At 40.1% G+C, this 15897-nt stretch overlaps 1 long non-coding RNA gene across 1 annotated transcript; it reads left to right on the top strand.

Moving 5' to 3' along the window:
* Window positions 1–865: 865 nt before the first annotated feature.
* LOC115657726 lies at window positions 866–12030 on the top strand. The gene is made up of 3 exons (XR_004002037.1): window positions 866–942; window positions 2539–2540; window positions 12018–12030. It is a non-coding gene; the product is annotated as an uncharacterized LOC115657726 (long non-coding RNA).
* Window positions 12031–15897: the final 3867 nt, after the last annotated feature.

Raw genomic sequence — 15897 nt, forward strand, 5'->3', positions numbered from 1 at the left:
TGTGGACAAATTGGAGAGAGTCCAGCAAAGGGGAAAAAAATGATAAGGGGATTGGCGTGCATGACTTATAAGGAGAGGCTGAGGGGACTGGGCTTATTTATTCTGCAGAAGAGAAGAGTGAGGAGGGATGTGATAGCAGCTTTCAACTACCTGAGGGGGATTCCAAAGGGGATGGAGCTAGGCGGTTCTCAGTGGTGGCAAATGACAGAACAAGGAACAATGGTCTCAAATTGCAGTGGGAGTGGTCTAAGTTGGATATTAGGAAAAACTCTTTCTCTAGGAGGATGGTGAAGCATTGGAATGGGTTACCTAGGGAGGTAGTGGAATCTCCATCCTTAGAGGTTTTAAAGGCCCGGTTTGACAAAGCTCTGGCTGGGATGATTTAGTTGGGGATTGGTCCAGCTTTGAGCCGGGGGTTGGACTGGATGACCTCTTGAGGTCTCTTCCAACCCTAATTTTCTATGATTCTTAGGGCTGATCTACACTGAGGTGGGTGGGTTTCAAACTAAGATATGCAACTTCAGCTATGCTATTTGCGTAGCTGAAGTCGAAGTATCTTAGTTCGACACCTGGCCTTCCTCACGGCGGTGAGTCAACTGCCGCAGAGTCCCCATCGACTGCACTTACTCCTCCTGCCGAGATGGATTACGGGCATCGCTTAGTGGATCGATTTATCGCATCCGGATGAGATGTGATAACTCAATCCCCGATATATCGAACACTACCCACCGATCCAGTGGGTAGTATAGACGTACTCTAAGGGAATAGTTATACTGCTATGAGGCACTCTGACATAAATATAACTGCGCCTCCACTAAGAGGTTTGTAATATTTTAACTATATTGGTGTAATTCATCCATTCTCAAACTGTAGGTTGGGACTCCAAAGTGGGTTGGGACGCCATTTTAATGGGGTTGTCAGGGCTGGCTTAGACTTGTTGGGGTCCAGAAACAATACTGAAGCCTGAGAGTTTCAGCCCTGCGTGTTGGGACACAGGTGCAGGCTGTCTGCTTGGAGCTGAAGCCCTTGTCGCTGGGTTAGTGGGGTTCAAGTGGGCTCAGGCTTCGATCCTCCATCCTGGGGTCATGTAGTAATTTTTATTGTCAGCAGTGGGTTTTGGTGCAATGAAGTTTGAGAACCCCGATAGTTAAAATAACTGTGGGCCAGGCCATAGGAAAGTAGTTTCTTTCTATTGAACCCTCTCTCTGTCACTGTGTCAAACCATGAAAGCTATAGATCATGTTAAAGTACATGGAATCCATTGACAAAACTGCTACAAATATCCTCAGACTAATTTTTTTTTCTTTCTTGTGATAGTGAAACAGTGAGAACGGATTCTGTTTCCTGGCTAGCTAATGTGATTTTAATATCTCTGCTGATGAATATTTGCTTACTCGGGAGGATTCTTTTGATGATTTGACTTAGCCTGCACTGAATTTCCAGCATTAAGCATTAACTCTGCAATGATATTGGGTATTGCTTAGAGTGTAGTCACAAATTCTCCTACAGATTACAGTCTCACATGATGGGCTGGAAAGAATAAGTCATATTTCTTTATAAGGTAATATATAATGCTATATTCTCAATATCATTGTAATTCTTTACACTGCAGTGTCAGCAGACATAGTTCTGCTATTTTTTTCAGTAGGCATTTGTTATCCTACTGGATAGATTTTTTGTTGTGAAAATCAGGAGGTATGAGGTTAGGTCTGCACTGTAAACTTACATTGGTATAAATACATATCTCAAGAATGTGAAAAATCCACACTCCTGAGTGACACAGTTATATTGACCTCACCCTCAGTGTAGACAGTGCTATGTTGACAGGAGATCTTATCCTGTTGCCATAGCTACTGCTTCTCCCATCCACATAGTGGTGTCTTCATTGAAGTGGTGCAACCACACCATTGTAACTGTAGACCTGCCCTGATAAATGGAGCACAAGTCCATCCCAAAGACAATTCCAGCCTAGGACTTGATCCTGCAGTGTGCTGTGCACCTCATGAAAGATGCTAAGTGGCTTCAATCCAGGCTGAGTTGAAGCACTCAGCATCTCACAAAATTAGGCCCTGAGTTGTAGATGCACATGGACAGCCACTGGCACGTCAGAAAGAGAAAGAATTAAGCTACTAGTGCATATGTGGAAAAGTTAAGAAGCCTGTAGCTTTCTCTAATTCTGTTCTTAAAATACTAGAAACAGCTTTAGGCCCTTGAGACTCACTCTCCCAATGTATTGTGTCACTTCTTGTTCCATTGCTACAAATACTACTGTGTAGCCCAAAGAGCCTTAGTGCATGAGGATGCTGCTCTGTTCTTTTTATGCTGTAAACTGGAAAATCCAGTGCTAATCTGATTACCAGCTACTGCCACAGCCTAAACTACCTCTTCTGGTTCTCTTTCACTGGGGTGAACAGAGCAGAAATGCTTCATGGGGCTTTCTTGGTACAAACCATTTTCTCCTCTCCCTGATATCCTCTTTCAGTTGGATAATTTCCACAAGGATCTCCCCAGCCTGTAACCTCTCTCTCTTGTCTCTAGCTGTTATTTTTGAAAGCTTAAACTAAAACTGTATGAATGATTGATTTAAACAGGTTTTCCCTGCATCATGATTCTGTACCGCAAAGGCATTGCTCAATATACCTGTACCTCCCTCTCACGAACCAGCTTCGGAAAACAAATTTATAAACCAAACAAATATAAAATAATAACTTGGACCCAATGCTGAGTCAGATTGGCAAAATAAGTGAAAATTTGTCAGATTTGCAAAAATGCCATTTTGTTAGATTCCTCTCTATGGCCAAAGTCACTTTTTTAAGAGAAAACTATTTCTCTTGTGTTGAAAGCCCAGCCCAGTACAAAACAAATATCCAAGGCCAAATCTTGTAGGCCTCAAACATGTATCCTAAGGGACCAACAACAAAAATAAATAAAGCCTAAGGGGCTTTTTTATGAAAGCAAGGCCTGTCTCTTTGTTCTAAGTTTGAACAGTTTCTACTGTGATGAAGCCTTGAACTCTAAGTACCACAATACTTCAAATACTGGTAATGGAAACAAAAAGTTTACTGAAGTTGGAGACAACACTGAAAGCTGCTCAAAATAGTACTTTTTACTGGAGAGAAGTTTGTCCTGGACAGATCATCGTCAGGAAGGCCCAATATATCAGTGGTTCTCAATCAGGGTCTGGGGCTCCCTGGCGGGGGGGGGGGGGCACAAACAGGTTTCAGGGGGGCTGCCAAGCAGAGCCAGTATTAGATTTGCTGGGGTCCAGGGCAGAAACCAAAGTGCCACCACATGAAGCTGAATGCCAAGGCCCTGAGCCCTGCCACTTGGGACTGAAGCCAAAGCCTGAGCATCTTAGCTTTGTGGGGGGCCCTGTGGTATGGGGCCCCAGGCAATTGCTTGCTACCCAACAAAACTGGTCCTAGCTTTTATATGCAGAAAACCAGTTGTTGTGGCACAGGTGTTTTTATAGCATGTTGAGTGGGTGCCGGGGGAGGTCTCAGAAAGGAAAAACTTGAGAACCCTGCTATATATGACACTCACCAGGGCATCAGAGACCAGCAAAGAAGATCCAGTGGTACAAGCTCTCATTATAAGATGTTTCTATCTGGCAAAAAGTATACTGTGGACACAGAACACCAACCTTGCAAGTGCAAATGCAAAATGAGCAAAATCAATGAGATTTTTTAATTTTGCAAACTTTTCATGAGCTGTCATGACACTCCAAGTGTTGGATACAAACGATAGATGAATGAAAAAAAAAGAGCACTGCACAACTCTAGCTTCTATTTACCCATCCATTCTTTTCAACATTTCTCTACTGTTTCACTGAAACGCCCTGGCTAAGTTCCAAATCCCAACCTTTCCAAGCTGCCCAGTGATTTTGGAAAGTAATGATCATATGGGCAAGCTCAAACTCACCAAAATATGTTGCACCTCCTGCTGTTCTAACTCCCTCAGAAACATGGTAGCTCTGTAGTTAACAGTCCTTTGAGACAGCAATCAGGGATGATATTTGGAAACACATTTTTAAAAGAGGACACATGCTGTGTTTAAAAGAATTCTCAAAGGTATCAGAACTTTAAAATGGGGCAATACTATACTTTCTCTTAATGAGCAACATCAGAATGGAAAGTGACAAAGGGAATTTTTGATAAAATAATCAGGGACAATTAAAAAGTATGTACATAAATACACCTCTGCACTAAGAAAAAATAAATTACATTAAGTTCTGGTGTATTTTCATTATTTTGAATATTTTAATACAGGCTTTGGAATATTTTCATAACTTCTTGAAGTACAGTGAGTATTTTGTGCATAATATTAAAAATATACATAACAAAGGCCATTGTAACACTCACTGAGTGTACCAGTGGACTTAATTTTCTAGATTTGAGATCACTCTAACCATAATGGGAAAGTCTCCCAGTGACTTCAAACAGCATTTTATCAGACCTTTAGTGACTCATTTTCTTAATTGAGATATTCACTCTTATATTATAGCTAATTCCTATTTGATTTTAAGGGCCCAGACCTACAGCTCTTAGTCACATTGTAGCAAATCCAGAGATGAGTCTAAAGGCTTGTCTACACATGAAAGGTTAATACAGAAAATACAGAATAAGATAGGATGTGCATTTAAAGTGGATTAACTATTCTTCATTAACTCCGTCTGTGGATGCTTCTATTTGTAAATGAGTACCTTGTTCTGAATTAGCTTCATTCTGGTGGAATAAGGTACTTATTTTATCTATATAAGATTCCAAGATTGTCACTCTGAAGTCTATTATATCTGTAGAGTCAGCGTGAAGCAATGGAAAGAGCTACAAGCATGGCTGAGAGCTCTTTTTGTTCAGAATATCACCAGTTATTCACCAGATTAAGAACATAAAAATGGCCATACTGGGTCAGATCAATGGTCCATCTAGCCCAGTATCCTGTCTTCCAACAGTGGCCAATGCCAAGTGCTTTAGAGGAAGTGAATAGAACAGCTAATCATCAAGTGAGCCATCCCAGTTTCCAGCAAACAGAGGCCAGGGACATCATCCTTGCCCATCCTGGCTGATAGCCATCAGCCCTCCATTAACTTACTTAGTTCTTTTTCTAACTCTGTTATAGTCTTGGCCTTCACAACATCCTTTGCAAAGAGTTCCACGGGTTCACCGTGTGTTGTGTGAAGAAATACTTCCTTCTGTTTGTTTTAAACCTGCTGCCTATTAATTTCATTTGGTGTTCTTGTGTTATGAGGAGTAAATAATATTTCCTTCCTTACTCTCTCCACACCAGTCATGATTTTATAGACCTCTTTCATATCCCCCCTTAGTCATCTCTTTTCCAAGCTGAAAAGTCCCAGATCTACTAATCTGTCCTCATATGCAAGCTGTTCCATACCCCTAATCAATTTTGTTGCCCTTTTCCAATTCTAATATATATTTTTGAGATGAGGCAACCAGAGCTGTGTGCAGTATTCAAGATGTGGGCGTACCATGGATTCAACTGTCACTGGGATTCATGGTCTTTTACTGTGGAATTTTTAATTTCTCAGACATGTTGTCTTTACCAATTACACCCCTGCAACAGTAAGACATCTAGTTGTGCCATGCCCAGAGTCCTAGGCCATTGTGATATCAAAGTAAACTCAACCACTCACCATTTTTTTCTCTAAAGCTAATTGGCCTGCAACAATTTTGTTGATTTGTATGAGGGAGATTGTATAGATGGTGGATTACTTGGCCTCACTGCCACACCTGTCCGACAGCATCTATTGTCAGCTACTAGTTCCTGAAGAAGACCGTCCATGGAGTTAATCAGGAATAGGTATTTCAGAGTATCTCCCTGTGCAGAGAAGTTCTAAGTGAATCTAAGAGAATTTCTGCTGGTATAATTTAAGTTTTGCTCTCTACCCGTCAGTGGAGAAATTGCATTAATATAACCTTTCTTAGGCTTGGTCTACATTGGGCCAGGGGAGAGGAGGATCGACCTAAGAGACACAACTTCAGCTGTGAGAGTAGCATAGCTGAAGTCGACGTATCTTAGGTTGACTTACCTTGCGTCCTCACGGCATGGCATCAACTGCCACTGCTCCCCCATTGACTCCACTTCCGCCTCTCGCTGTGGTGGAGTATAGGAGTCAACGGCAGAGCGATCAGGAATCGATTTATCGCATCTACACTAGATGTGATAAATCGATCCCTGGATCGGCAGGTAGTGTACACATACCCTAAGTCTCAGATTCAGTGGGCAAAATTAAGAGGTGAAAGAGGGCAAAATTATGCAATGAGAGTTTTGCCACTGACTGAAATGGAAGTAGGATTTCACTATAGTTTGTGTGGGTATTTTCAGTATAATAGTTTACACTGACTTCACAGAGCTATGTGCTCAACAGCTTAGAAATCCCAATAACTTCCCATCATTTTGGTTGCTGTTGTATTTTCACATTCTGAATGGGCTTTCTCCTTAGCTGTGAACACAGATTGATTTTATCATTTTTCCCCAAGGATATAAATCGATTCCAAATAATTTTCCATATAAAACTCCTATATTTCTATATTCAGATGGTGATTGTTTCAAGCTGATAAATAGCTCTAAAAATTAGCTTCAGTATAAATGGTTTTGACACTGAAACAGTTAATTCAAAGAAGCTGCACCTTCACTTACATTTGTCTGAACCCCATAAAAACAGATCCTGTAAATAAATGATTTTAGACTATTTGAGTAAAATTCATAGAGCTAGATTCTCTATTATGACCTGGCCGCTGTGTGGTGGAAAACAGGTAAATCTCAGGTCTCCCCCGAAACACTGGAGGAGCTAGGTGTTACCATACTCTACTTCTTGGTTGGCATACTGCCCCCTTTGGGCCACATCCTGTCAGTGTGGAACCATCCCCAGAATCAGTGAATAGCAACAGCCTCTTTGTGTCTCTGTCTCAGCCACACCTAGCAGATATCACAATCAGCTGAGCAGCTGTCCTACAGCTTTTAAGGCTTCATCCTTTGAGGGGCTATGCTTTCTTAAAATTGGATGTCTTATAAAATAAATGCTCTAGTAAAACCAGCAGTTGTGGCCTTTATTGCAGGAATCACTGGCTGAAATTTTCTGGAGGTTGAAGTATGTGATTGTAAAGGTCTTAATATCTGTTAATATATGAACTCTTTAAAACTTAGGATCAGCTTTTTTTACTCAAGCATCAGGGGGTCTTACCAATGTCAATGAGGGCAGAATTTGGCCCAGTCAGCGTTGTTTATGAATGATGTTGTACTATTTTGGCACAAACAAGCAGTTCTACTTATTCACATACTTTATCTGTGTAGTTGAAATAAGGATACTTGTAGTGTTGCAGGGTCCCTTAATAGACAGCTGTGCTTTGCAATGTTTAGTCTTGACTTTGTGCTTGCTTACAGCCTAAACAACTCCACTGATGTCAATACCATTCTGTGAATCACTGCAGAATTTAACTCAAGGGATCATAGTTAAAGGTTTTACCTGGAGCACAAAACCAAAGCAATTTCTGGGTTCACTAAATCTTAATGTTGTTTTAAAGTAGTTTTTTAATGGGGTTAATTTATGTGTTTTTTATCAGGGTAGTATAACTTGATTGATATAATTTCCTTTTCTTTTGACATTGTAACTGAGTCTCATTAGGCCTGCAATGAAATTGAAATGCTGTCATAATATACATCATAAAGGCATATTGACAAGATTAACTTCTATTAAAATCATTTTTTCATCGTAACTTTAATATAATCAAAGCAAGGTCTCACTGACCGAAGAAAATAGGAGCAGAGGGACCAAATTGACTCTGGGACTGGCATTTCTAAGATCTAAATGCTGCTTACAATTCTTGTTAGTTGTAGAAAACTAATTGGCTACCAATCACAAATAAGTCCCATTTCACTTCTCAGTTATAACCCCATAGAAGGATACTGCTTGTTGTTTTCCAGTTATTTTATACTGTGCTTCCCACAACCCTCCTGTCCTACTGGCTTTTTGATCCCTCTCTTTCATTTTCCTTTTTCCTCCTCCTACACCATGTTTTATTTCGAGCCATGTATTTCTGGCTTGGCTTTTCTTTCTCTCTCCTCACCTACTCTTTTCTGACCATTTTAATCTTCCTCCTTTCATCTGTTTTTCCCCTCCACCGAGGAGTAACTGACTATCAAGCCCTAAAAATACAGTTGGACTAGCTAGGTATTCTTTAAAAAAATAATGAACTGAAGCATCAAAAGATGGTGCTCTTTTGTAAGAGTCCAGAAAATCTGGTAGAGGATGAAAGAGGAAAATCTGATTCTCTTCAGAGCCAGGAACCCTTCCTTAAGCAGAAATTACTTTATCATAATTATTCCACCTTTCAATGACACCATGAAGGTGTAATTGCTTGATTTGGCCTAACATGCTCTCTCCTGCACAAGTACTTGTGAGAGTGGAGCTTTCCTAGAGTTTCCCCAAATCAGTCCAAGGAAGGTAGCAAATGACGTGTGCCCCCTCCACCTTGGAATAAGCAGGATCCAGATCCAAACCCTGCAAAGAGAGTGAGTACTGTCTGAATACAATTTGGTTGCAGATTATTGAAACTGACAGAACTGTAATAATATTTGCTGCTTATATTTATGCTGTTTTCTTTTTGCATTTGTCTCATTTTGGACAATGCAAATGGACTAGGCATTTTTATTGACTTTATCAAGGCTCAAGTATTAGCATAATGCTATAATGTGTGGCTTGGTAACACAACTGAGAATGTTTGCTTAATTTCTGCTGGAAATTTGAAGAGGTATCATGGAATTTTTTCTGTCAGTTTTAAGTTGTTAAATATTACAAAATCTACATATGGGGCTAAGTTTGACCTGATGATGTCCCTCTGAATAGTAAATGCTACTGTAATATACTGCTGCAAATTCCATCCATTATCATTAAAGGATTCACATGGTAAGGAAATCCATATAAGAGTGACTTGGAAATAGGTTTACTAATTTGTGTGTGTTGTTTTGTTTTATTTTTTTAAATCATTCTTAACTGATGCTTTGTCATGTGGTAAGTTCTTCTGATACAAACTGTTTCACAATATTAGTATTGTATGTGGCTTGGCACATCCCTAGTTAATAGATTCTCCTATTTCCCAGTCACCTGAACTGTCACATTTAGGTGAATTATAAGGAAATAAACCTCAGCAAATGCTTTGGAAAAATGTAGGCTACGTATCACAGCTATGCAAATTGAAATATCTAAAAACATTTGCAAGATTGACTCACCTACTATCTTGGAATGATTAGATCTGCGAAAGTCACATGTTTATAGCATTCAGTCAATTTAATCAGCCTGAGAAGGCTTAATTTATTGCCAAGTGTTTAGAGTGATGATGGGTCTGATTCATAAACAAAATGTTGTTTTTTTATTTGTTTTTTTAAATGTGGGTGGTGTACCATTTGTCTCCAGATCGTTCCATGAATCAGGGCATACAATGATATTGTATGGAGTATTCTAAAAGAAAAATGAGGGACTTATGCAGAGTCATTTCAGCTTGTCAACTGAGTGTTTTTGAAGGCCACATAGTAGTTTCATCCTAAAGTCAAATATGTGACAGGAGGAATACCCCTTTTTTACACATTAAAAGGCTGGATGTCATATTCACAGTTGGAATTTTCACAGTTCCTGAGTCACTGGCAATGTCAAGTAAATTTTGCAGGAAGCTACATGGTGGCTCAGAAGTGATGTGACAGGCCACATAGCTTACTATAATATTCTCCTCCTGTCTCTCTCTCTCTCTCTCTCTCAGGTAATCATTCTGATTCTTTCAAATAAAAAAGAGAATGAATTTAGGTGACTTTATAATGAGATCTGAAAGCAAAAGAAAATGTCTAATTATACGTTTTTGTTGTCATTTAAAACAGCACAAATGGCTTGCCTACGTCTCTTGTGGAGGATACCCTGTATGAAGATGTTTTTTCATCTAAGTACAATAGCATAATGCATTAACTGTGGCTGTGTCATTATAATAGGCCTTCATGTTTTTTGTAGTGATTTGAAAATGTAAACTGATTAATACTCACAACCCTGTGAGGTAAGTAGATAAATATTATTATTGGGGCTGGGTGAAATGTGTACCCATGAATAATTGTTTTTATTTGTTTCGGAACAAATTATTCAGTTGGTTCTGATGATAGTTCTCATTTTAATGATAAGGAAACAGAGGCAGAGAGAATAAGGAATTTGCTCAAAGCTGCAAACTGAGTCAGTTTTTTTTTTAAAGGCTACAGCCAAGGGGTTCATGGCTTCCACTCCCACATGATTCCCTTACATCCCATTAGCAGCAAAGAGTCCTGTGGCACCTTATAGACTAACAGACATTTTGGAGCATGAGCTTTTGTGGGTGAGTACCCACTTCGCACATCCTCCAACGAAGTGGGTATTCACCCACGAAAGCTCATGCTCCAAAACGTCTGTTAGTCTATAAGGTGCCACAGGATTCTTTGCTGCTTTTACAGATCCAGACTAACACGGCTACCCCTCTGATACTTTACACCCCATTGCCTCTCATCCTGCAATAAGAGCAAAACAGAGTGTTGTTATATCATACAGTGTGAGCTGTTGGGTGGATTTGTTTTGTTATGTCACAATAGTACTTTTGCAATAGTATGAACCTATTGAACACCTTTTATGAAGAGTACAGAGAACCTTTATGAAGTCTGTTTTCTTCTGTGTAAAACTGCAAGAAAATGGTTGTCACCTTTTTAAAGAAGGTTTTAAAGTCAGTGGGGTTCCACCCAGAACAAATTGTAGGACTGAGGCCTTAACATTGGTTGGGCTAAACATCCAAACACTTAGGTCTAGTCTGTGCTACTGACCTAGATCATTATAACTACACATCAGAGATATGCATGACATAACTATATAGACATACCCCGCCTCCCATGTACAGCACTATCTTGGCAGATGAGTTTCTCCCATCAACATGGCTACCATCTTGTGTGTGTGTGGGGGGAATTAACTATACTGATAGGACAGATGTCTCCCATGTGCTTTGAGCAGCAAAGAATCCTGTGGCACCTTATAGACTAACAGATGTTTTGGAGCATGAGTTTTCGTGGGTGAATACCCACTTCGTCAGATGCATGTAGTGGAAATTTCCAGGGGCAGGTATATATATGCAAGCAAGCTAGAGATAATGAAGTTAGTTCAATCAGGGAGGGTGAGGCCCTGTTCTAGCAGTTGAGGTGTGAAAACCAAAGGAGGAGAAACTGGTTCTGTAGTTGGCAAGCCATTCACAGTTTTTGTTTAATCCTGAGCTGATGTTTTCAAATTTGCCGATGAACTGAAGCTCATGTGCTTTGAGTGCTTTCATTAAGGCATTGCAGTGGTGCAGCTGCATTAGAGAAGCTCTGACAATGCAGCATTTTAAGTGTAGAGTTGTCCTTACAAAACTTATTTAAATGGATCTAAACTGCTTTGGTCTCTTCCTAATTTCTACTACTTCCTGCTTTCAGCCATGCTGGAAAGAAAGAAGGTTTTGAGAAAAGAGGGTGAGGCCAGATACTTCTCTAGCACCACCAGTCAAGAATGGGTTACAGAATATCTGTGGTTACAATTAGCCCTAACCTGACACATCTGCAGCTTGTCAGGGAGGGGGTAGGCCCTTAAAAAGAAGGAACTCACCTGAGTTGGGATGTGACTCTGAAACAAGAAGAGCTCAACCTCACAGGCCAGCTGGGGGAGTTCCTTGATGAGGAGTAGCTTGAGAGGACAGCCAGCCTGCACTCTCTGAGGCAAGAAGATGGGATGAATTTTGTTTTGTTGTAAACTCCTGGACTAACGCTTGGCCTCTAGACCCACAGTGTGTGGGAGCTAAGACTTCTTGTAAAACTCTAAAGGCTGCTTCCTCTCATTTGTATGTGGAAGGGGTCCTGGCACTGTGAGGGGCTTGGAACTTTTTGCCTTTTTGTTTGAGTTGTTTTACAATCTATGGAATGAGATAGACTGGCTAAGAGGTACAGCCAGAGGGTGATACCCCAGGAGCAGGCCACAGCCACCACCTGGGGAATGACATGCAAGGTACTTGCCTTCACCCCAACAGGGTGACCTTCGCATACAATCTTTGTTGGGGATTCAACTTTCCGGTACTCTTCCTGGCTGATACCATTTTGTGCAAATGTTTCTTTTGAAGGACAAAAAACTAGCCAAACTTTTTTTAATCTTTGTTCAGTAAACAGTATTGGGTCAGTGGCTGGGTTTGTCTGATTTATCCTTATGAGCAGTTTAGCATGAATGTAGTGTTTGTGAAAGGAAAGGAATAATAGAAGGGTCTAGATCCAGGCAGGCTGGATACAAAGACTCTTCAAAGTTCTTACTCTGTACTTTTGGGAATGGTAGCACCTATTGATTGATTGGCAGATCAGGTAGAAAAAAGTGTTCATTGTATGCTGTTCTGCAGTAATCGCTCTTCAAAAGGTGACAGAATAAATAGTGATACTTCAGTGTTTGGGTATATTCCTGTAGAATACTATATCTATCTAATTTGGAGGAAACTAGTCAATTCTTCTCTCTTCAACTATCTGCAATATTTTGTATACCTGCTGACACAAGGTTGATTTCAGTGACCCTCTTCAATTTTTACTGCTGTGTATGTGGATGCTATATAACAATTTAGCTTTTCGAAAAGCTAACTTAAGAGTCTTAATCATGAGACTGACAGTGTCTCTTTAAGCTTTTGACTATCCCAAGAGCTTTGGTTAGAATACCTCTTCATATACCATAGGATACATATCTAATATGAAAACCAGACATGTAAACTGGTTCCTGTTTCAGGGCAGCAGTAAAAGGGAACAATTATTAGTCAGATGCTAGGGATGATAGTGGAAGATACACAGGCTGACTTGTATTTTCAGTAGTTCATACGACCCATCTAGGCCTGTCCTTATTGTCTTCTCTTGGGCCTTAAATATTCATAATTATATTAAGCAGTTAAACCTGCCATATGGTTTGCTTCCATGCAGAAAGAGGAGCGTCTGCTTCTTGCAGATTTTCTTGGAGTTTTTCTTAGTCTCCCATGGGTCCTAATATTGACTTCAAAATAGTTTTTCAAACCTACGTGGACAGTCACAAAGAGAAACAGCATTTCCTGTTACAGAGGTATAAAATTGACATTGTTTTCTAATTCAATTTTGATCTGTTGCAAATGAGAGGTTTTCTTAATTTTTTTGCAATAATTGGTGAAAAATGGATCTCTTCTCTTCACAATATGAAAGTGAATGAGAAGTCAGCATGCCTTGAATTCCATTGTTCTAATCTTGACTATGGTGAGGTTTTTAGAAGTGTGTTTTGCTATGTGGCTGTCATAACATTTCTTCCCAGATCTGGACCTTAGCATCCAAAATGTGGGTGTTAGCATGAAAACCTCCAAGCTTAGTTACCAGCTTGGACCTGGTAATTGCTGCCACCAGCTAGGAATTATACAGTGCCTAGCTCACTGTGGTCTCCCCAAAACCTTCCCTGGGGGACCCCCAGACTCAGATGCCTTGAGTCTTACAACAAAGGGAAATAACCCCCTCCCCTTCTTTCCTTGTTACTTCCTTCCAGGCTCCCCTCCCTGGACGACCCTAGGAGATTCCCTGCTTCCAGTCCTGGAAACACAAGTACCGAGAGATCTAATCTCTCTCCCCCTCACCCAGAGGGTATGCAAAGTCAGGCTTAGTAAATCTAACACAAAGAGATTTTTCCCCCTGACTTCTTCCTCCCACCAATTCCCTGGTGAGCTGCAGACTCAATTCCCTGGAGTCCCCATTAAAGAAAAACTCCAACAGGTCTTAAAAAGAAAGCTTTATATAAAAAGAAAGAAAAAGGACATTAAAAATAGGCTCTGTATCAAGGTGACAATATACAGGGTCAATTGCTTAAGAAAAAAAGTGAATAAACAGCCTTATTCCAAAGGAATACAATTTAACACATTCCAGCAACTACACACTTCTAAATACAAAAGAAAACAATATAAACCTATTGTCTTACTATCCTTGTACTTACAACTTGGAAACAGAAGATTAGAAAGCCAGGAGATAGAAAGATCACTCTCAGAGACGAGAAAAGGAACAGACCAAGAACAAAGAACTCACACCCAAAAACTTCCCTCCACCTAGATTTGAAAAAGTTTTGTTTCCTCATTGGTCCTCTGGTCAGGTGTTTGGTTTCCTGTGTTAACCCTTTACAGGTAAAAGAACATTAACCCTTAGCTATCTGTTTATGACAGTGGCTCTTTGCTACAGATCACAAATAGTTACACAAGGTATTAAAAAAATTTGGATCTGTAATTACATTTGATTGAAATTGACCTTTTTTGGTCCCTTATGTGTGCTTGGTTAGGCTCCAATTGTTCAAGTACCTACTTAATTCAGGGTAGTCTATTAAGGTACGTAGCTATTTTGATGGTGGGAGGTATCGTTTTTGGCTTTTGTGGGTTGTTTGTGTGTTTTTTTTTGGGAGGGCAGCAATTAGAAAGCCTTAGTCCAGCATATATCAGTGCAACATATAATGAAGGATGCTCTAGCTAAAATAGCAGACTACACTGAGTTGTCCAAATGTCAATTCTTTTTACACTAATCTAAGACAAATTTCTTTCCAATTTTAATGGATTAGGTAGCTGTCATAAACAGATAGTTAAGGGTTAATGTCTCTTTTACCTGTAAAGGGTTAACAAACAGGGACCCAAACACCTGACCAGAGGACCAATCAGGAAACAAGATACTTTCAAATCTGGGTGGAGGGAAGCCTTTGTTTGTGGGTTTTGGGTTTGTGCATTGTTCTCTCGGGGTCCTGGACAGGACTAGAGGTGCAACCAGGTTTCTGCCAATTTCCCTGCTACAGTCTCTTATCTATTCAGAATAGTTAGTAAGTAAAAAGGCAGTTATAGTCTTTTAACTTGTTTTCTTATTTGCAAATGTGTACTTGCTGGAAGTAGCTTAAATTGTGTTTCTGCTGGAGAAAGCTTCTTTCTATTGTCTATAAGCTAGAAAAACCCTGTAATTTTACCATCTTAATTACAGAGACAGTACAGAGACAGTTTTTATGTTTTTCCTTCTTTATTAAAGTTTTCCTCTTTTTTTTTTTTAGAATCTAGTTGATTTTTTTTGGTTATCTTTTGTAAGACTCCAGGGAAGGGAGTCTGCGCTCACCAGGGAATTGGTGGGAGAAAGGAAAGGGAGGAGGGAAGAAAAACCTGCTCTCGGCATTTATCTCTGTATCTCTCTCCGGGGAAGAAGAGAGGGGGAAAGGGTGATTCAAGGAATTGAATCACGGTGGTCTCCTGGGGTACCCAGGGCGGGAAAGAGCTGGGAGAAAGAAAGGAGGGGGAAGGAAAATGGTTTATTCCCCTTTGTTTTGAGACTCAAGGAATCTGGGTCTTGGGGGTCCCCAGGGAAGGGTTTGGGGAGACCAGAGTCTATCAGGCACTCTACCTAAATTCTGATTGGTGGCAGCCTATCAGATCTAAGCTGGTAATTAAACTTAGAGGGATTCATGCTAGTACCCATATTTTGGACGCTAAGGTTCAGATTTGGGAATTATACTATGACAGTAGCTCATTCAAGCTATATTTGAAGATATGAGTTACATAAAATGGCCAATTACTCCCCAAAGGTGGTAATTCTTTATCACAATGGGTTAAATGAGGATTACCTTGGAATGTTCAGATTATATGTTAGCGTAATGCACTATCTGAGTGAACGACCCAGGTTCAGCACAGACTTCTTGGGTCTTCCAACCTATGTCAAACAGGAGTGAAAGTTTCTCTACTATTCCTTCAGTGGTCCTGTAGTTGTTGATGTTAATTGGATTTTTTTGTCGTTAGCTACTTCATATCATCCTGCCACACTTATAGTATTTCAACTCTGGAGACAGATACTACTTCTGAAATGTGT

Source organism: Gopherus evgoodei, chromosome 9 (assembly GCF_007399415.2).
Source record: "Gopherus evgoodei ecotype Sinaloan lineage chromosome 9, rGopEvg1_v1.p, whole genome shotgun sequence".
Lineage (NCBI taxonomy): Eukaryota > Metazoa > Chordata > Testudines > Testudinidae > Gopherus > Gopherus evgoodei.